At 44.4% G+C, this 23,106-nt stretch overlaps 1 protein-coding gene across 3 annotated transcripts in view; it reads left to right on the forward strand.

Moving 5' to 3' along the window:
* Positions 1-23,106, forward strand: part of lrp4 (low density lipoprotein receptor-related protein 4) — an 82,083-nt gene that overhangs the window by 9,153 nt on the left and 49,824 nt on the right. The window lies entirely within an intron of this gene.

Here is a 23,106-nt window from a genome sequence, read left to right on the forward strand (position 1 = left end):
CTGGAATGGGGACACAACTGAAAGCGGTTCGCTCCCTAATGAACTTGAGTGGCCCATAGAAGTGGGGCTTTTTTTTTTTTTTTCACAGAAGCTAAGGAGGACAAAGTGTCAAAACAAGCCCAGGCCCTTGCTGTTCACAGGGGCTAAACGCCGCCTTTTGACTCTTAGGAGTGTGGGCATCTGAAGGGGAGGCCACAAGGAGAAAGCAGAGGGAGGTAGAAAGTACTTGCTAAAACAATGGCCTCTTAAATCAAGCAGCAGCCCGCCTTGCCTCTTTTCCCCCTCCTGGGCTACTGCCTCGCAACCCCCCTCCCCCCTGCTTCTATTGCCTCGCCTTCCAATTAGGGATACTCTTGCATAAGCGGTTGGAAGCCCCATATATTGCAGGGGCCTCAGAGGAGGAGGCTTAAAAGTTGGGTCTCAAAAGCAGTTCCTCTATCAAAAGCCTTAGTATTCAGAGGAGAGCCGTGTTCGGACTCCTCAAAGCGCTCAAATCTGCCACTGAGGGACGCGCGGAATATCATGCCCTCTGTCTTTAGTACCTCATCTTTCTCTTCATCCTTTTGCCTCTCTCCTTGTCCACCCCCTAATTTGCCAAAATGTCGTCAATTTGCAAGCCCTTCATTGCTCCTCAACGCTCGGGTGCTCGCAAGGCCTGGGCTCGAGCAAAACAAAGCCAGGACTCGGGTTCTTGTTGCCTACTTCCCTTCCTCTGATTTCCCCGTTCGCATTGTCAGCAATTACAACATCTGATTAAAGAGTTGGCCCGAGGAAGCCCCGTGTCATACCGCAACTCGTACTCTATGCTCCACAACAGCAACTTAAAAATAGAACTTCTACTCCAGCAGGCCAAGATGAGGACAAGATAAGTCAAACCAATGGATGGAGGACTAAATTTGCGTTGGTTAGACTGAAGTGGTTGCATTGCGTGTGCCAGGTACTCTCTTGGCATGTTAAATGACTGTTTTCAGTTGTTCCAGCCTTTGGTGCGAGTATGATTTTCTTTTAAAAATTTTCATACCCCCTTTCACAAATGCAAAAAGGAAAACGACAATCATCCCCCCCGTGGATGATTGCTAAAGATAGCTGTCACCAACACAGTGATCCTTTTAAATTCTGATGTTCCATTTTTATTTATTTATTATTATAATTTTTTTTTTATCAGTAATCTTTGTACATTATCTCTTGTTTGCCAGTTTTTTAAATGCATATAGCAGATTACATAACATGGTATTTACTTATTGTAGCCTTTACTGTCATTATAAACAGAACTGTTCTGTGAAGGCCTTGTCGGTTTGTTCGAGACCATGAAGACCAAAGACCTCACCGGACAAATGGTTTTAAATAAAGTGCCTTTTTGAAACATTTCGAACATTTATGACGGCATCGGCGGAACGCAACAACATGGGACCGACCACCTTCTTGTTTCTTGATGGCTGTTCAGCATCCAACCAAAATTTTGTAGACATCATTTCAAGTCCAGTACTTCCCTCCAATAATTTTTCACCCAAACCATTGACAGGTGTAGGGGCTTTATTTTTCTTTTCTTTTTCTTTTTTTTTTTTAACATGCATTTGTCTCTGCTCTGTGATTTTGACGTGAGATAAGACAGAAGTCAAGTTGCCCTTTTCAGAAGCAGCAGCCAGCTTGAAATAAAAAGGTTTAACGGGTACCTGTCGGGCCCCACTCAGTTACGTGCCTTTGTCCGCTTGCCGCATCCATGTGCGCAGTCACGCGCTTTCTGTGACTTTTTTCCAATTTGCTTCCACCGCTAAAGTTGGCACAGTTAGGCTTTACTGTCACACAGTAGGTTCAGGTAGACATTGTCATCAGACTGAGTGGTGCCAGCCGGTTTTATAAGTGGATTTAGTGCTGGCACGTTTCCTACCCCACCCTCAGCCAGGGAGCACTGATTTATGAGGGAGACTTAGGAGACAATGCCCAAGTCCAAACATTGCGCTACGCTGCAAGCTTAGTCACCTCTGCTGGAGGTGCTCTGAACGTCTGGAAATGCGAGCGATATTCAATTTGTTTCCTATGGTTGATATCCTTTCATCTTCTTATTTTTGCTCATGTAATAAGGGGCTTAGGAGTTGGTTACATTTGCTCCAGTCCTGTTATTTAGTGGTGATGGAAAGCAGGGATGAAGTCACCATCCACCCACCAGTGAGCTCGCTGCGAGGGCCAACTTCAAAATAAAAGCCTATCAAGGCATGGATGTCCATTTCTTATTTTGTAGGCTTTTATTTTGAAGTTGGCCCTTGCAACATCTTGACGGCCTGTCACAGTAATGCAAAATCGTTATGGGTGGCCGACTTGAATTATTTCTTCGACTGGAGGCTGGCCTGAGCGCAACAGAAGATGGGATGCCAACTAATGCGGCAACAGGCGTTTGCGAGCCAGCCAAGTCACATGCCCCATCAAACAGCTTTCGGATGAACCAGGGTAGAGATTGTGAGCTGTGACGTCTCCTCGAATGTCCGTGGCCTCTGGCCATGTAAATGTTCGGAGGGAATAATGGACTAAAATATTAACCTACTTAGAAGCTCTCCTGAAATAAGAGCCAAAAGGAGTCCATTAAAGACCAACTATCTCAGTCGTGTTACTGGTTGAAGATAAAATGTCCGAGGGATCACATTTGCCTCGAGAGTTTTGCTGAAGGCTATTCTTAGAAAAGGGGTGCAGTGGTTTCTAGGCACCCGCCGCCACTCCCTGCTCCTTACCCCGTATAAGATGACCCTTTGCCCTTCGAGGAGGACAAGGAAAGCGTGTGCCTCCTCAAAGCAGCACTGAAGTGATTTGGAATGCAAACGAATGATCCACTTACCCTTGAACTGCCTCTGACCTTTGTTGGTGTTGAGAGAGCCAAAGAGTGGCGAGGAAAATTCTAAACAACGAGACAATGATGAGATCGAGATGTTCTGGCAAGTCACACAGCATAGTGCTTTCCCCGCTTACATAATTGTTTTTTTGTTTTAAAAAAATTGTAATTGAAACTGATAGCTTGCATTTCCCTGCCCGGCGGTAATTCACATGATGGGTAAATCCCGGAGAGAAAACAATGTTCACGGAACATCAAGTGCTGCCCTCGTGTTCTTGATCCGGCTTGTCAAGGCTCGCTATGTTGCAACAGAGCCGCCATTCACTGTACCAACACTTGAACTCTTGATGATACTCGGAACCATCCTAATGTATTTAGTTCCGCTGCACTATCGGTCTTTTTCTGTCGATTACATAATTTCCAAAGTCTATCGTTATTTTCACACAATTTTGATTTGCACAAAAAAACAAAAAAAACAAACAAAAAAAAAACAAATCATATAACATTCTGACTGTTGGTCACATTATACACCTTCAGTCATACCAGGTGTTAAAATGGAAGAAAACGTAGTGGTCTAATTTTTTTTTTCCCCTGATTGTAAATGCAGATTATATAGCATATTTTTGACGGTACGGTGCAGGAGTGGTTAGCACGTCTGGCTAACATTGTGGGGGTCATGGGTGTAGTAATTCTGGGCCCCTTGGGTTTTCCCCGGCTACTCCGGTTTCTTCCCAACATTCCAAAAACGTGCATGGTAGGTGAATTGACCACCCTAGATCGCCCTTAGGTGTGAGTGTGAGTGTGAATGGTTGTCTCTGTGTGCCCTGCGATTGGCTGGCAACCACTTCAGGGTGTATCCCGCCTCCTGTCCGAAGATCGCTGGGAGTGAAAAAGAAATTCAGGCTTAGGAGAAGCAGGTGAAGAACGTCACAGTCAAAGGATGCTAAATATACTCATCTTAAATTTGGCTCTGCATGTGCCTCTGTCTTGCTGCGCGGGCTAGACAGAAACTCAATTGTAACTCATTCACTGCTGCCACACAGACGGCCGCTCTGTGAGATTCTTTTATCCCGAAATGAATTCACAATTTTGAATGAGAATGAACCCATTGAAGGCATCACTGACATGAGGACTAGGGATGTGGCAATATCACATTTTTACAAATACGGGTACTTACATTTTAGTTCTCGCCGATATCATTGACAGATATACATATATTTTTTATATTGCTAATGCCATTTACTGATTAACAAGCGGCGCGACAGCAGTCGGAGTTCTTTCAAAGTATGGGAACTCGCGTCCGCTCGCCCCCTTTTAGCACATGAATTGTTTTTCTTCGATTCAAATTTTATGATCGTGAGAAGCGAAGATTGAAATCACGACGAAATTTCAATTAATTGCCCAGCCCAAGGCTATGGGTAAATGTTATGTTTGAAAACAACGCTCATATTTTTACTGTAATCAGTGATTACCCTTCTTAACTGTATGATTAGTTACCTTCTTGAAAACCAAACTAAAATAGTGTTTCTCATATATATATATATATATATATATATATATATATATATATATTTGCAAGTATTGACAGCCCATTATTGCGTTTATCTGTAGTTACTGCCCCCTTCCCCTCAGCTGTTCAGGCTCGGCATGCTCTTTGCTGTGTTGGGCTCTCAAAGCCACATGCGTTGACCTCTCCAAAACACTGGGCTGGACTCAAACACAGTTGTGATAATTGTGCTGTTACTTAATAATTCTGCCCCTTCATTTCCACCCTCAGTCTTCTTCAGTTCCGCTTTCTCCTCCTATAGAGTTGAGAAAAGGATGCCCCGAATGGACCTAACTTCCGGGTCAGTGGACGTGGGATGTGGGGTCACACTTGGGCTGAACAATCATCAGTCGGATGACCAGGCAACTGTGTCCTGCTTGATGTTTTTTTTTCTTTCTTTTGTGGCGGTGTTAGCATGTCGAGATGGAAGAGTTGCTGTTCTTCAACAATCTTTCATGTTTTTTTTTTTTGGGGGGGGGTTTCTACCGTCGTCACTTCTTTCATCACTTCGTGTTCTTTTATTTGCGCTGTTGCTAAGCAACAATGACAGCCGTGACAGATCTGCACTTTGGCTTAAATTCTATCACAACTGGCTTTCGGATACCCCCTCCCACATCAACTCGCATAGACACACATACACACATGCTATACAAACCAAGTACCCTGCTGTTTTGCAGTTTATGATACTGAAGCCCCTCCCCCATCTCCTGGTCACCCCCCCCCCTTACCCCTCCCCCCTGAGGTGACAAGAGGGAAGCGTCCAGCTGGATGGAGCTGTTGTGTTCCTCTCCTATGGGCTTTGATCCTTTGCCCCTTCGTCTTGTAGATCAGCGCCTATCCTGCCAGTCTGGAGAGGTGGAGAGGGGGTTTCAATTGTCTCTTGATTTACTTTGCCTCACTGTTGGGCATGCAGGCAAGTGAGGAGGAGACGGATGATGCAAACTGCCGTGACTCCATGCGACAGCTGGCTGGGGCAAGGTGGAGTCGCCTTCTCTGGATCGGCCACCCATGTGCCCCGTTTGCCTTTTCCCGGCCATAACTTGTCCCAAGCCACCACTTGCTATTAGCTTACCTCAAATCCACAAACTTGCTTTTTTTTTTTTGTCCGTAAGCCCCTGCTTGTCCTCAGGGAGTAGAGGAAGAAGGTTTGAGGCTCCCTCCCTCTCCTGTCCCACCGAACCCCCTGATCCTGGCCCCATTTTCTTTTTTTTCTTTTTTTAAAGCTTTAAGACTGACCTGGCAGCCTTGCTCTCTTCCCCAGAGTCAATGTGGGACGTCCCCCTCAAAGACCAGTCTGCCTCAGCCTTCTGTTCGAACAGGCCCCACCAAAAGCCCTCCTGTGCTGCCTTTTGTGTAGTCGCACATAAGATCAGAGTTAAGTTCCCTTTGCACTTGCGTACATGGATGGGCCCTGCGGACCAAGGGGCCAATGCCACTTGACAGTCCTATTGTTCGCGCGGTTTCTCTCAGCCCGTTTATCATCTTTGCACATGGCAAAATGCGTTCAAGCTATTTGATAAGGTATCTGTAAAATTTCTGATAGATTTCTGACACGATCCAAAACCCTCAGACATGATGATAAAATGGATGTCCATGTGTCCAGAGCCACCGATCCACCTGTTGTAATTCGTCATCGGTTCTTCGCCTGGGCTGTGGCAAGTGGGGATTTGAGGTAATCTTGGCCCGCTGCACAGCGACTGACGGGGCAGAACTGTGTGTGGCTTTTGGCAATATTCGAGTATAAGCATCGACATGGGACAACGGAACCAAGCGTGACCACCCACTTTCACACACAATAAATACGTTTCCGGGTTTTAAGGTAGCGACCACTTGATAGTTTGACCGTCGACATATTGTGTTCTGCAACAGTACTTAACATTATTCACAAGTATCTATGGATAAAATAGATAGGCGCAGAGTCTCTGTCGCCAAAATGTAAACAGTGGGTGCATCATTCACTGTGAGTCAGTGAATGGGTGGAGATTGAGGAAATCTGTGATACAACGGAAGTAATTGAAGTTATTTATTCTTTCTGTGTGGCCCGGTGCTAAATGATTCACGGACCGGTATCGGTCTGCACCCCAGGGGTTGGGGACCACTGCCCTGCAGGAAGGATTTAGCCTGGTGTGTGAATAACATCTGATGTTGTAAAATGGCTTGACTTTTTTTTTTTTCGCAGATTGAGACAGTGTAGACTGTTGCTCTATTTCGCACATTGAAATATAAGCATAGCTTTTGGATCTCATTGTATTTTATTCCATTTTTGTTGGAGCAGTAGTCGTTATTATTTCTAAAGTGTAATTGGTTCAAACAGACTGTATTTAAAATTAGCTTGCAAGCGTTCATTTGGCTGCAATGATCCTTTTCTGTGTGACTCAAAACACTTGTTTCACTCTCTCAGCGAGTGTCTCTAAGTGCAGGATTTAGTCTTTTTCTATTTATGTGTGGAGCAAGCGCCTTTTGGAAACTGCTCTTTTAACGACCGTGAATAGCGTCATCTGTAACTGCTTCAGTGTTTCATGTGAGACGCCACCATGTTTCCTCTCTTGCCTCTAATCAATCACGGCGCCTCACACTCGCTGCCCTCGCTGTTTTTCTTCCTCCTCTATTTTGTCTTGAAAAGGAGTCTATTCGACCCCCCCCCCCACTCCTCTGTCCCTCTCTTATGAAGACAGAGGAGGAAGGTAGCCGAAAAAAGTAAAGGAGAGAAAATGGGGTTTGAAATCCAAAGAGAAATTGTCCCTCCACTATTTCTGATGTGTTACTTGAGCATTCCATGGTTCATGGAACTGACCTCAGCCAACCATTTTTACCTGCCGTTTTTATATCCCGTGTCAACAAAGAATCTTCCTAACCTTTGGATTCCATTGCATTGTACAATCCTTTGAAGAAACTAAATTGTGCCCTCCGTATAACCACTACCAACTGGCTAACTTATTACGTGCAAGATAGTTGTTATGCTGGAAGAGCCATAAATTCTTCACAAGGCCACTGAATTGGACAACCAAACCAAGACAAACACAAGTAGCCTTGTCCCAAGAAAAAAGAGAAAAAAAGAAAGAAAAAACTCAGTTCCTAGCCTATTTCCTCAGTGTCTACATCACAGGTGTCAAACTCAAGGCCCAGGGGCCAGATCTGGCCCGCCACGTTATTTTAGGTGGCCCACATAAGCAAATCATGTGTGTCAAATTCAATAATCCTTGCTCAAATCTGTACCAAAATGTCAAATTATCATGTGCAATAACGTTGAGATTTTGCAAGAAACTTGTTACCCTGTTTCCACTCACTTAAACAATAATTGAACAAACGACAAATAGTTGACTCGTAATCCATCAATTTGTTGTGTACAAGTAATGATACGATTTGATGATTAAGCATTTAGTCAGGTTCACTGTCATAAAGGCCCTCCGAGGGAAGACGTAACGCCAAAGTGGCCCGTGACCAAAATAAGTGTGACACCCTTGGTCTACATTATGGTAGCTTCCACATGCTCCAAAATAGACAACACGTTACTAACAACCTATCTCGAGTCTCCAAAAGAAACAAAACACAAAGGCAACTTCCACAACTTATTTGCAAAACACAACGAAGCAAAAAAGGCACACACTGACAGTTGGGCAAATGATTTACTCTTTCTCACTTTGTCAATGAATCCGCGCCGTATTTTGGATACAGAGGAAATGCGGCTGAAGTGCGTGCGGCCTAACTTTTTATCAGTCTTGGCACAGGTGTGCTGCAGGTGACGCGGCCGTGCTCAGTTGATCTGATCGGAAGCCGCTGGTTTTGCCTCACTTCACCGCTGCATGTCGGCATCCTGCGAGTTTGGAACGCTTTGATGGCAGTAGAAAAAAAGGAGGAAGAGGGTGCACTGTTGGGGGCGGTGGGGGGGTGGGTGCTGTTTGGCGAGTGATCTATTGCTTCCTTACTCGTTGCCTATATCTTTCTGTCACGCGCACATGCACACACTCTGAGACAGGCTGTGCAGTTAACTCAACTTCATTGCATTTGAGTTCCGGGAGTCGGTTTAGTTGGCAGGGTGAGGGGGTGGGTTCGGGGGGAGGAGGAGCAGTAATTAAAGAGCTTTGAGAGGGGGGCCCCCAACTCTCTGTTAGATGCATTTCATCCCTCCTCCGCCCCATAATCCCCCAAGGAATAAACAAATTGGGGTTTGCAGCTTGCAAGTTGGACGTGGTCGTTCATGTAATGGTATTGAAAAGAGGTGTGTGTGTGTGTGTGTGTGTGTGTGTGTGTGTGTGTGTGTGTGTGTGTGTGTGTGTGTGTGCGCGTCCATCAAGCCGGCATTGTGTTTTGTAAAATGTGAATAAGAGGTACTATGGGAAAGAGAGAGAGAGAGAGAGAGAGAGAGAGAGCAAACACTTTTTTTTGTGTGTGTGTGTGTGTGTGTGTGTGTGTGTGTGTGTGAGTGAGCTTAGCCACAAGTGCAGTAAGTGGCTAATTGCTTTCGCCTCCGCAATGAAGTGTGCGGATGGACACAGGCTGCTGCCCACAGAATTGTTTTTTTTAAACCATATCAAAATCATATTTCCATTCCAAACAGCTGCGTTCGTTTTGTTGAACTCTTTATGAATGACTAAAACAAGTTGTTTCATTTGCCATCACCTTCAGCAACTTGTGAACATTTGAGGGGGATCATTGTGTGTCGGTTTGAACGCGTTTTTTTTCGGGCATTAGCCATGTTTCCGTTTTTATGGCCCGTTGAAAACATTCTGGAGAGGACGAGGAAACACCCTGTAGATTCATTTAAAGTATGGCCTGTGATTGGCTGACAAAAGATTTGGACTCATACCAACCAACCAATTGTGGAATTGTGTGTTGGTCCAAAAAGTAAAACAAGCGTCACGGCTCCGTGTCCGTGTGTTAGCTTGTTAGCATAGCGGCTAAACAGCAGTTGCTCCACTAAAAGTCACTCTTTTAGTGGAGAAACTTGGGGGGGATATTTGTGGTTCTGGTTGAAACGCAAATGTCTCTGACAAAATATCCAGAATGATTTTCTTCAGATATGATCCTGATCTACAAAAGTATTGTGACACCTGGACTTTTTGCGGGGGGACTACAGAGGTCAGAGATCACTGATGTTGCATGCCTGGGCCTCGCTCACAATATCGATCGCTTGTTCGACCCAAAGGATGAAATTGAGGCCGGCTATTTGCTGGAATTGAAAAAGACGCTCCCAAAAAATGTTTCCACAAAGTTGAAAGCAAAGAATGTCATGAGAAACTGAATGCCTGGGGCCCGGTCTCACACGGAAAGCTTTCCTCTATGAACTCTTTCTCAACATTCAGTCTTTGGCGCACATCCCTGTTCACCTCCTTAAATCGCAGGTGAAATTCGTACAAAACTGTCCGTGTTTGTATCTTCAAAATGGTTGTTAAATCATTTCAGTGCTCTCCCCATTAGTCTGAAAAACATGATTTTCTCCAACAGTCTGAAAAGAATTATTTTCTCCAGCTGTCGCACTTGGAGAAGACCTTCTGCTGCTACTGCTGCGCAGGACTACGCACACACTTGGTCGTTCCGTTGAATGAAAAGTAGTCAATGATTCACTGAAAGTTCTTTTAATCTCCCCCCCCCCCCCCACACCCAACCCCTGGAGGTCAGCAATTATTTTTCTTTGCTTCACATCAAAACAGCTTTCTTATTCATCCGTTTGTTGACAGCCTCAAGGGACAGGTGTTGAGAAGTTCTGTCTCGTCTTCCTCCAGCAAGTCTGATGTGGGTCACCAGGTTTTTCATTAAATATCTTGAAATCTTAGCCACTTATTTTGTTTTTCTGCAAAAAGTTGAGTGATAGTACTGTACGTTGAATCCGACATCATGTGGAAGAAGCTTCACAGCTTTAGGTCTGCCCCCTCCTTCTCCTCCCTTAAATCTTGTCTCTGTTTCCCCTCAACAAATCAAAAGCATTGCCTTTTTTTTTTTTTTTAAACACACCCGAGACAGGCAGTTCGTCACAAAGACACAAAAAGCAGGACAAGTTATAGTTCGAGCACAAACTTAAAATAAGTAGAAGATATATGGACTCCAACCCTTTTTGAAGTTGCTGTGCCGTGTTTCGAGTATCCGCAAGGCCGACATTAAGGCCTCTGCTTTGTTGTCGTACTGGTGAATTCAAAAAGAATCACTGATTGACACCACAGTGGAGGGTTTCGCTTGAAGCTAAATGTGCTTGCCATATAGGAAAAAAAAATCAATTTTGTGCATAAATTTGCCATTACATTTTTAATTCTTGGGACTTCTAACGAATAAAAATATTTCATGTTCAATACCACTTTTTGTCAGATGGATACCAGTATCCGTATTTACTTTGGAGTACTCCACGATACCAATTAAGTACCGCTGGTACTTACGAAACCTAACATTTCTATCAACACAATGACAGATGAATTTGAACAAAACCCTTTTTGTCTTTCTGACGCGTATTATGATTCTTTGATGTGTCAAATGCCCGCAATGTAAGAACAACTACTGGCAAGGAACACTTATTCAACGCCGGTCTTTTTTTGCCTTCAGTATTGGTGGCTGGTATCGGCATCTTTCGCCATATCCGATATCTTGAAATAAGGCCGCTATCGGCCCAATACCGATTCCTGGCATCGGTCCTCGCCCATCCCTAAAATTAAGCCATTAAATAAGTTGTTGTAATGGAAGTTTTGCACTTAGAAATGCGGAACCCACACTGTGACCTCAATGTGTTTCTGACATGCAAACCCTTAAGGATGGGCCGTCTCAAATGGCACATCATCCATTAATGTGGTAGTCATCACAAGATAATTGTCAAATGACTGCGGTGCCATTTTCATATGGAGAAAAATAAATTGTTCCTCTGCGACGGTGTGTGTTTTCACAGTTCTATACAGGCCTCAAGGCATCCGAGGCAGCTGGCAAGCCAGCGCAGGCCCCCGCGCTCAAACGTCAGACGGCACCTCCGCTGTCTTCTCTTTGGCGTCCGGGTCATATGACGACTGCCCTCATGGTTTGTGTGTTGAGGTGCCCCGGAGGGCTCCTTGGTTTTAATCAGCACCGACAGATGATCCTCGAAACAGTTGGACCAAGGGAAAGACCCGTCAGTTCGGTGCTGCAAACAGAGTCAAAAAAAAGTAAGGACAAAAGTCATCGTGGGATAGCAATTTGCGATGCAAGATTAGAGGGCAGAGCAGAACAGATCGTTGGGCTGTTTGTGTTGGGAGAGTAGCAGCAACCAAAGGGAAAATATTAGCTTTGTTTTGAAGGCAGGTGGTTCCCTCGTAGTGCTTGCGCATGTGTCCTGTTCTGCTCTTTGGTGATACCTAATGTCGACAAATACATTTTAGTTCTGTAACCCATGTGTTACAATTTCTACAATTTTTGTAGATTTTTGCGTATTGTCATCTTTAAATCAAAGACAAAGCATAAAAATTGTGTGATGTGAAATATTCCAATTCATGTTTTATTTATATAGATTTATATTTATGTTTTGGTCATAGCACAATACCGCTTTTATTGTCCATAGAGGGCAAAAATACAAAGAAAAAAAAAAGAACTATATGTGTATGTATAGCACTGATGCCACTGAACATGTCGAGTGGTTGAAAGTAAAATAAATATTCAGGAATAATACTTTTACAATTTTTGTAAAATTGTATGTTGCGTTATATAAACTTATTTACATCGACTGCAGCATATGGGTTTGTGTATTTATATATTGTATAGATTCACTGAGCAGAGTGAAAAATTTAAGGGTTTATTTATATTTTTAGTCTGATGATTCGTCCAGCAAGTGGAAACCCCAAATTTAGCTTCGGGAGAAATTCAATTTGAGGACACGATCCAAATTATTTCAAAGATAAAAATCAGGTAGGCGACGATTGTATTTGCTCATTTGGCACAACCGGAACCTTTTGTTTGTTGTCCCTGTCGCCATCTTCCCTTAATGGTCTTGGAGCTTTTCGTCCGCAGCTGTCACCGACTAATCTTGGGCCATCAAAGATTGATGACCTCATATTCCCAAATGCCTCGGGGCACATCAAAATTTATTGAAACACAACACAATACCTAAAGGGCCTTTTATTAAAACCACTCCAGTCTGCCCAGGGGAAGCATCCAATCCCAAATATAATATCTATTAAAAGAAGCCGCTCGCTCTTGCGTAATTGGTGATCGAGATGAACAGTACTCAGGCTGCAATATGCGGACGATGTACTATAATTGGCTCATCTTTGCAGCAAGGATATCGTCACAATAAAAAACTTGGAATGGTTTGTTCCCATTAACTCCTTTCATAGCACTCAAGTGATGCAACAATTCATCGAATAAATTCTTTTTCATAATAAGATTGTAAGTTGAGAGCTTGTTTGATTTAAAATGGTCCAAATCCTCGGAATTTGAGCCCCTCGACGGTAAATCTTCTCAGAGTCGTCCTCCCTGAAAATCGACTCGATCAATGTGTTGAATCAAAATAGACGTTTTCACACATCTGCTTCCACTTTGGGGAAACAATGAACAGCATTTTGGCCTGTGTTCTGACATTTCACCGGACCTAACCACTAAGCGAAACATCCATTAGTGCATTTTTTTTCCACGCTGTCCATTTGAAATAAAGTCTTGTTTTTGAATAAAGAAATGGAAAGTCCAACAAATGTCCAAATCATCTTCATTGAGCGATCATCGGAATCATCCATCGATTACACGATTATTAAAGCAATCGTTAGTTGCTAATGACAAATCAAACATAGTAAGCGTTCGTGCACCAGGGAGGTCATTCGGGCAGTCAAGTGTGAAATGCATCATATATATGGAACACTTTTCGAAAACATTAATCCAAGTTTCTATGACTTGTTTGGTGTTTACTTGCGTTAAAATGATTTTTATTTCTTCCCTAGCAATGCACCCTTTGAGTTAAAGTATATTTTACTTCCACGGTATAGCAAATAACAGATTGTGTGCACCATAGCAACGCAACTAGCTGGTGAGCTCTTATTATTAGGCCAGGTGATGCTGTGCCTCTCCATCCTACACACAAAAGTAGTGGGAGTTACGTGAAAATAATATCTTCTAAATCTGTGGAGCATGGCTCAATTTAAAAAAAGGAAACAACCTGAGAGCGAATCTTTTATGCGGCGTGGTAATGGTAGACGTTCTGACCTTTTTTTTTTTTTTTTTTTTTTTTTTTTTTTTTTTGTCAAAGAGCCATGAGCAGTTTCTCTGAAACAAGACATACATGTTATTCTTGTTGTGAGAAATTAGCTCTCATGTCGCCTGGCAAAACGAGGGCTTTGGGGAGATTTGCATTAAGACAATCTCAACGTCTTCATTTGTCTCACCGGGGCCATGACCCTGATCTTGTACCTGTCGTTGATATCACCTTTCTAACGCTTCTTTTCGATTCTGTGTTTATTTTCTTTTTCCGGACACGTCTTCTTTCAAAGAGTTTTTTTGTCCTAACTTGAGAAAAGCTCGAGTCAGTAATTGTCCTGAGAAATGTCTTCCCTCTCCCTCGCTATTGGCACACGGACATCAATGGTGAAATGATCAATCAGTCGGACAAAGTTGTCGCTCTGCAGGTGCCTCCTAATTTTCTCCGGCAATGCATTTCCCGCTCTGCCCTTTTCTTTGCTTTTTTTTTTTTTTCCTTGTCTCCTTCCTCAAACATACAATTGGTGTCTATTGATTTTCTGAACATCTTTCTGAGATGACTCATTCCCTTGTTCCGGGAGACTGATTCGAAGAGGAATAGATGTCTTTCGGTTCCTCGCTCGTTTTGAGGTGAAGTTTGTTTTGGTGCAAGGTTTTTTCTGGCCATCGCGGCTGAAAACGGTCTCAAGATAGTAGCTGGGAAAGATTGATAGTGTATTCTTTTCTTCGAGAGGAGTAATGTATTTAGTGGGGCAGAGGCTGGCAAGAGGTGTGCAGTGGCGCCCCGGAGTAGTGTTTGGCCCTCCTTGGGTTTTTTTGTAAGCATTTGACAGGTGAAATAGTGTGGGAACTGTTGGGGGGTGTTGCTTGAAAATGCTTTTTGTTGAGCTTGTCGGGATGTGGAGGTGCCTTAGTGAATGCTCAATAGCTCTGTAGGAGACGCTGGTGAATGGCGGCGTACTGGGAGTAAAAAACGGCTTCCGCAAGAGCTGTGCGGGTTGTCGGTGGGGAAATGCTTGGTCGACCCCTGCTCTCTCGTCACCTTCGGATGAGAGCGAGAGCAGTGTTTGTAGCTCTGGGTTTCGAAATACTTTTCTCAGCTCGGGCAAATTGGAGATTTTCCACAATGTTGTCGATCCCGACAGTGAACACCTTTCGATGATCCAATTGAGTTTCATTGTAAGACATGGAGGCGGCACGGTGGTCAACTGGTGACTGGCGCGTTGGCCTCACTGTCCGGAAATGCAGGGTTTGTTTCCAGGCTCCGGCCTTGCTGCGTGGAGTTTGTTTGTTTTCACCCTGCCTGCTTGGGTTTTCTCCGGGTACTACGGTTTCCTCCCACATTCTAAAAAAACATGCATGGCAGGTTAATGGAACACTCGAAATTGTCCCGAGGTGTGATTGTGAGCGCGAATGGTTGTTAGTCTGTGTGTGCCCTGTGATTGACTGGCAACCGGTTCAGGGTGTCCCCCGCCTACTGCCCGAAGACGGCTGGGATAGGCTCCAGCAAGCCCCGCGACCTTTCTGAGGAGAAGCGGATCAGAAAATGGATGGATGGTAAAACATGGGACCAAAACCTGTGAAACAATACAAATGGCTTGTTTTAACTGCACAGGAAGTAGTTCTCGAAATAAAAATGAAAAGTCTATTTGTCATCTCAGAGCAGGAGAGGACAGTGGCTGAGTTTTTCAGACCTCTGTCGAGAGAAATGAGATCGGTGGATAAGATCCGTTTGATTTTAAGGGATCAGTCATATCACCCTTCCGTCCCACCCCCAAATTGAAGGAAATCGGTGCCGATTTCGTTCCCGGCCGATTGATCGGTGCACCTCCAAATCCCCTACAAATATGCTATTCATGTTTCGATAAATTTGGTCCAAATTCTTTTCGGCAGTGCAGATCCATCAGAGCTTTCTGAAAAACGGAAGATTCGTCATACTTGATGGCAGGTCGGACTGCGGTTTTGGACGTTTTGGGTAAAAGAAGGGTCAAACTGGGTCCTGACAAACCAGATCAAAAGGGTATGGATAATTTGCGTTTTCTTTCCAGTTGAGGTTTGTGGGTGTTTTTTTTTTTTTTTTTTTCCACAGAAACATAGAGGAGGAAAGCAGGAAATGTTTACGGAAAGGAGGCTGAGGTAAGCAGCACATCAACGTAAACTAAATGAGCAGAAAGGAACCGGTATGATTGTGTGGCGGCGAACCGAAGGAGGAATGTGGATTTTGAAGGCGTACCTCGTGGTTGCTTTTTAGTGATGGAGAAAGTGAGGCGGAGAGTAAAGCAGAAGAGAAGGATTGTTCAGGGCCAGCGCCTGGCGTGGAGTATTGTTCATCCTTCTCTTTGGAGCTGAACGAGACAGGAGAGTTTCACACGCCACTTGCATGCATCCTGCTGGGCAGGCCCGGAAGGGGGCTATTGCGGCCGGCAAACAAGGCTTGGCCATCGGGATAAATGACTCTGAATGAAGGGGTCTGTGTTTGCCGTTTTCTTTCCCCCCTCTTATTCTGAAAGGAGGCAGAAAGGGAAAGAATTCAACCCCAACCACAGGTTGTCCGCTTCAATTCTGGAAAAAAAAAAAAAAAACTCTGCCGTCCAAATCACCAATTTAACGTCTCTTGACGCCGTTGCAAAGTTTCTACGCCCACCTCTGCTGGATTGTTGATGAGCGGGGAACCCGTTTTTTTTGGATTTGCCCCCTTTGAAAGCGCCCTGAAGTTTAAATAATTGTCGTGAGCAAACGCTCGACTAATGTGGAAAACAGCGGGCTTCTTTTACTGATGTTGGCAACTGCGGCTCCCATCTCATGGCTCAGTCTTTGCCCCACAACGCCGCCGTTTTAACACCACGCGGGGAACGCGTGCCAACACAGTAGAGGTTCAAGCTGCCAAGTGAAACCCCCGACGCCGTGTCATTTTTTTTAACTGAATATTGATTGCAGAGCTGGAACCTCAGTTCCTGCACTTCTCATCCAGCCAAAGCCCATAAAGCGAGTTACCGCTTGCCCACATGGAATAATCTCTTCTTATTACATTTATACCCTCGTCGTGAGTTCACATTCGCAGGCTCGGACCAAAAAGGAGCCGGGAGTACTTATCTGGCTTTTGCAGCTGCTCCGAGGTCTTTTAATGAAGAAAATTGCTCATGTGCAAAATCCATCCTCGCTTTGGTGTCTGCAGAGAAGACAACGATTGAAAGAGATCTCAAACGGTTCCAACAGGCGAACCTTGTGCACTGTCATCATTCAATTTAGGCCTGCCATCGGGCCCGCTTGTGGCAAAGCGGAAACGTTTTTAAGGTTTGATAACTGCCGGTCAAAAATAGACATCCAATTTCAGTCCCGGTTTAGGTCATGGCAATCATTTGCGCTTGGGATGTGAATTTTCAGCGAAACGTTTGAATTGAAGCCGCTCAAAGCATAAATCCAAAGACGCAAATGAAAACCTCGGGAAGTGAGCAAAACTACGGTCAAGTCCGGTCTTCTCTCCTTGATTCTGTTTATCGAGTAAGTTGAGATGATTTCTTCACCAGATTGACTTCAATCTTTCGTCACGCAGTCACAGAGCTCGAGATTGAGAAGTTCCAAGGTGGAGAGGGGAAGGTGTGTATTTTGGCACACAAAAGTGTCATGTAGCAGTTAAAGTCTGACTCTCTAGTCTGGTCTGAGTCTGATCCAGCCAACATCACTTCCAGTCACGCCAAAAAAAAAAACCCAAAAACGTGAATGAGCAGACCGTATCCATTGTGGGCAAGGACTGCCAGAAACAGCAACTTGTCATATTCTGGGAGGTTTCAAATTTCATCTGACAACCTCGTTTCTACCTGGCCGCCAGTTGAAGTATCGCCGTGTTGACATTCCAGTCGGTTCAGCTTTGTTTGAGCTCGGCATGTCTGCTGCTTTTGGAACCCCCAAAACTTGGAATTTGGATGCTTCCACAGGAAAAAAAAAAAAAATTCAGGTCACTTAGTGACTTTTTCAATGTCAACTGAAATTACATTAAGGCCGTATCTCAGGTTTAAAAGTTTGTGCGCACCTCGCGGATGTTCATCAGGGTTCTTTTGAGGTCGCCGACGGTCGCAAAGATGTTCGCCAACAATTTTAATGGTCTCGAACCGATTTACCGATTTTGTTTGTCACAAAGAAACGTTGAACATGGTTTGCAACCACGAAAACTGTTTGGGAATGTCTGGCAAACGTCTTAGCGACTGTCGAATGAACATTTAAACGACCCCTGACAAAAATCATACGCCACATGTGCGCACATTTGCAAATCTCTGTCGCTCGGCGTGATACGGGCTTTAATTACATGCAAACTTTTTACTGTTCATTAAACAAATGGGGAGACGTTAAAAATGGAGTGCCATTTACTTATCGCCGATTTCAATTAAGCGTTGGACATATACGACAGTATAACTGGAAAACTAAATGGCTCACTTCATTTTAGACTGTTGGATTGGTTTTTTTTCCTCTCTCTCAGGTTTATTCATCATTGGGTACTTCAGTCTTTTCGTATTCGTAGGCAGAAAAGAGAGTGCAGGAAAGAAAAAGGAACACCATTGGCTCATGTCGAGAGTATCGTGTGCGACCAAACCATTTGGCTGTTGGATTGCTTTTTCGCTGTTATGTCACACATTGCAAAGTAGTTTCAAAGCCAAAAAAAAAAGGCTTTTTCTCGAAGAGATTGCTACTCGAGTGAACACTGACCTTCTGGGCATGGTGAAGTTTTGATACGTGTGTGCTTGAGAAGAGGCCCCTGGTTCGGGGGTAAAGGAGATGTGTTTGTGGATGTCTTTTGGGTTTGTGTGTGTGCGTGTGTGTCAGTGGGGGCGTCATCTGTCGGACAATCTGCGGATTAGGGTGAGCTTGGACACCAAGTGCTCTCTCAGCACATTACCCGTCAAGTATGGAGTTCACAGCCAGAGGCAAAGTGCCGAGCGCTGCTGTGTTTGCACTGTCAGGCACACATAGGCGCACACTCATACACATAGACACACACTTTGATAAATCCAATAGAAGAAATAGCAAATATTAAGGATTGTCTTTCCACAACCACTGCACCTGAGTTGAGTTCTGGGCGGGCGGGTGAATCGCGGGGGGCATCTCAAACACGCTGCCGAGCAGGATGGGGAAGCGGGCGGCTCTGGCGTGCTCGCTCGCGGTCTCCCCCGACACCTGAGACACCGGGATCACGTCTTTAATCGTCATTCAATAGTAAATAACAATACCATCTCGTTACATCTACATGATTAACTGATTCAATAATTGATTCACCTGATATGAATTGATGGCCACACAACAACCAACAGTTGTCTGCTATTGACCGAGTGTGGCATTGCCTCTAATTAGCCACAAGTTTTCTTTGGCTACTGAGACGAAAGGCTTCAATATTTCAGAATATCATAAATATACTTGGCCAGTGCCAGTTCTGGCAGGGTCAACACAAAATGGCTCATGATGGCCCTACTGGGCCACATAAAGGTGAATGTCGGGAACCTGTTAGCCTGTACTATTTAGCCGTGGGAAACTTATTTCATGCTGCGGTCATGTTTGGTGAACTTCCTGGTGCTCTTATTGAATCACATACGAAGCATACCACTGTAAGTTGTCGGATAAAAAGCAACACTGTGACTTGATGGTACTAAAACCCGTGTGTACGGATTTTGGTTATAGTTATTGTACAGATTGTATGCTGTTTACAACAGCCACTACCACCAAGTGGATCAGTGTGTGAAGAAATGAAATTCTGCAATGTCGAAATGAGCATCATGTCTTTAACAGTGTGATCGACTTTCACCCGTCCCCTTATTATCATGCGGGCAAAAATCGAAAAATCATCTCTTTTTTCGAGCTGAAGTTTTTGCTTCCGTGTTTGCTGCTTTGTTTTCAACAGTCTTTAAACTTACTTTTCAGCAGACTGTTTGTTGCTCAGCGTCTGACGCTTCAAACCTGAGCTAGTTTCACATGACTGGAAAAAAACGGTGTAAACGGTCTATGTTAGCAGACTTTGGGGATTCGCTCCCAAAAACGGTGTCGTTTCATACAATTAATCACCCAGCCCGAGTTAGTGCTATACATTGCTTGGATTTCTGTTCAAAAAGGCTGACACCAGATTGGGAGAAAATGCAGCAAATTTATAACTATCTCCAAAAGTTACCTTATTGTTTTCAACACATTTCAGTCTGTGCCAATTTTTACATTTTGACACCCAACCTTGTCAAAACTGTCATTCTCTTCCAGCGGCGAGCCATTTATCTGACTGGTATGACGGTCACGGTGCTGCCTCAGCAGGCCTTGAACAAATAGACAGAATTTTCTCTCTCTTTCTCTCTCGCTCTCTCTCTCTCTCTCTCTCTCTCTCTCTCACACGCTCTGTACCGTCGACTTCCCTCCTCTCTAGCTCCATGCAGAGTGCTTGGTTTCTCACCGGCACCTCATAAAAACACCACATGAGGCTTTCCCGTTCACGGTTATGACCACCAGATCCGCAGTTCTTTATCTGCCCATTTTAGTGTTTGCGCCGAAGGCGGCGGGATCCATCTTTTCCTCAAGGCTTCAACGGGAGCATCTGCATCTTCGCCCCTTAAGCGTATTTGTTGCCCTTGCACCTTCCCATCAAGGCCCTCAAGTTATTACAGTTCCGCCTGTGCTGTCTTTCATGCGTTTTCTCGTTTGATGTTAATATAGCTTTTGCTCCACACACACGGAGTACCAGAGCCACATAAGTACAGTGTGCAATGGCCTGAGTCATGACCAAAGACTAACAGTAGTGGAAAAGGAAATGAAGTATGCCAGCCTCGCTCTCTATCCCTTAACCCCTTCATGGTCCTGTGACCAGAACGAGTGCACACGCTTAGAGCACACTAGCCGCAGACAGAGGTACCCATCCAAACACAGTGTTTATTCGCCATCAAGGCTGGAAATAAGCTTCTTTTCTTCGCATTTGTATTTTGCGCCTCAAGTAATAACACGTCACTTCGGCACGAGACATGGGTGATTGAGGCAAGCTCGGTGCTACTTTTGCCCCAACCAGTTAGCTAGCATCTAACTTCGCTAGCTCCTAGTGTTGTTAAACACGTTGCGGACTCGCCCCTCAGTCAGTAATCGTCACATCCAAGGGGGCGAATAATCGACGCATCTGACAAGTGTGGGATGACGGGGAAAGACGGGGAAGCCGCGCTAATTGTCAAGCTAAACTAAGAGAGGGCTAGCGCGTTTAATGTCTGATTTAAGTGCTTGGGTGGATGGAATCCACTTTTCACAGACGTAATTCTGGAAATGCGTTCAAGCGGAGAGCATCCAACTTTGAACAACAAAATAGTAGCGTACATTTACGTTAGCTCGGGACAGGATGGAGGGTCCATGGCTCAACGGATGAGACATGAATTTAGTAGCCTACTTTGCAAGGTTTAGATTGGCATAGCAGCGCTATATACAGTTCTGTGATCATTTGCAGTGTGTCATTCACATTCGTTGAAGGTCTACGATTGGAGTTGATCAAATACATTCTTATGAACGCTTCATGTGGCACCAGAAGCTTTTGCTAACACCAGTGAAATGAAATCAACGATTCCAAGAGGAGGACAGCATCGCGTTGTCATCATGTCAAAAACATATTGAATATATTTGCTGGTAATTTCACCCTTGGATAAAAACGACAACCTCCACTTGTAGTCGTCCCTTTTGAGATCCCGACACCCATCCCCCTTGTTTTTGTGTTCGGATTATTTGTAACCTCCTTTCTTTTTCTTTTCCACACTGGTCTCATTCTGTCTGGCTCTCCCCTCCTCAACAAAGTGGCGGCCAGAATGACGGGCAGCCGTCCACTCATCCCCGGCCAAGTCAGTGTTATGTTTGAACTGAATTCAGAGACGGCTGGCCAGTTATGGATCGCGCGTGTGTGTGCCTGTGCATTTGCCGTGAATGTGTGTGTGGTTCAATTCATCTGTTTCCTTATTTCAACCAAGAGTTCCTTTAGCAGCAGGACGATGTCTCAGTGAAATTCTAATCATGATGTTCTCGTTTCTTTTCAAGGGAAGAAAGTAGGCGTCCTCCCTCCTACTTCTCACTTGCACTTAGTTAATTGGCACGAGCTTTGCCCACTATAAGTTTGTGTACTTTCTGTTTCGCGCTCGAATGAATCACTGCCCGTGACTAATGCGGCAGTGTCTCTCTGCATTTAAGTTAAAATGGAGATTGTTTGGCATGAAAGGTTGGCCAGCAGCAGTCAGAAAAAAAAAACCACACACACACACACACACACACACACACACACACACACCCTCTTGCTGAGTTATAAGAAATTGATTGACTGCCACAATGCGATAAGAGTTTTAATGAAAGCCTGAGATGAGCAGGTGTAAAAAGAAACCCACACAGTATGCGAGTGGGCAAGCCAGAGGGATGAGCTTGTAAAGATGAGGCTGTCCAGAAAGATTTTTAGTTACGCTTTGAACATTTGGCATCGATTCAGAGCTCCTCGCTCATTTTACGAGACATGCCCAAGTCCCAAAAGCAAATCTTTTGGTGCGTTTTTGAATTCCAAAGCATCTCTTTCATACAACTCGCGGCTCAACTTGCTGCTGCTGTGGTTACCGGCTGGCTGCGCTGATGCAGCCTGACCTACGATGGGCAAATTAGTAGGTGCAGATGAGCCAGTGGAGCAGAGGAACTGGCCTGTTTGGCATCTCATCGTCATGTCAGCGTGACAGCGCCCACAGAACCATAGGGAATGTCGTGAATGTGTTCTTTGTGGGTTGGCGAAACTTAAAAGTACCCATATGTTGTCAGAGAGTGGAGTATGGAGTTAAAATAGGAAAAAAAGACCTTGGGAAATGGAATGCTCCCTTATTTGAGTTGAATGTAAATTAATATTTTTAATCTGTAGGTCCACTTATCTCCCGTATGAACGGATTTGTGTCTGGGAGGTTTCCCATAAAGTTACAACACAAACTCAGAACAACTCACCTGGATGTGTCAGCCTACCTTTGACCTTTGTGGGCGTTTTGTTGTTTTGGTTTTTTTTTCGTATGTGGCATTTATTGCGTTCATCACATTGAACGCAGATTTGACAAGGAACAGCCACAAAATCGGCCACAAGCTGCGGTTGTTTAAAGAGCTGCTCATGCTCGGAGTTTGGTTTGAACAGACTTTCTTCATTTCTCTGAACATCTGCGTTGACCTATTTCATTTGAATTGAAAAAAATACCAAACAAACAAACAAAAAAAACTCCACAGCAAGAATAGTGATTAATTAGTTCCATCGCCAAACAAACAAAAAAACTTCCACAGCAAGAATAGTGATTAATTAGTTCCATCGCTGCAAAACAATTCTCTGGCTTCAATCTGTTGTTCCTGTGTTGGGCTTTTATTTCATTTACAGATTTTTCCACTTTATACGATACTACCAAACAGGGTTTACAAGCTTTGCTCTCCTACTCGTAAATGAGGGCGTTTGTTATTGTTTGTTCGGAGGGTCCTTCTTACGTATCGCTATATCAGTATGAAACACTGTTGGCTGACAGTGAGGTGGGACACCCCTTGGATATATTGTGATCCAGCTTTTTGGATGGTTCAAGCTCAACAGTTGCCGGGACACCGTTGGTCTGCTGCA

Source organism: Hippocampus comes, unplaced genomic scaffold, assembly GCF_001891065.2.
Source record: "Hippocampus comes isolate QL1 unplaced genomic scaffold, H_comes_QL1_v1.1 scaffold150, whole genome shotgun sequence".
Taxonomy (NCBI): Eukaryota; Metazoa; Chordata; class Actinopteri; order Syngnathiformes; family Syngnathidae; genus Hippocampus; species Hippocampus comes.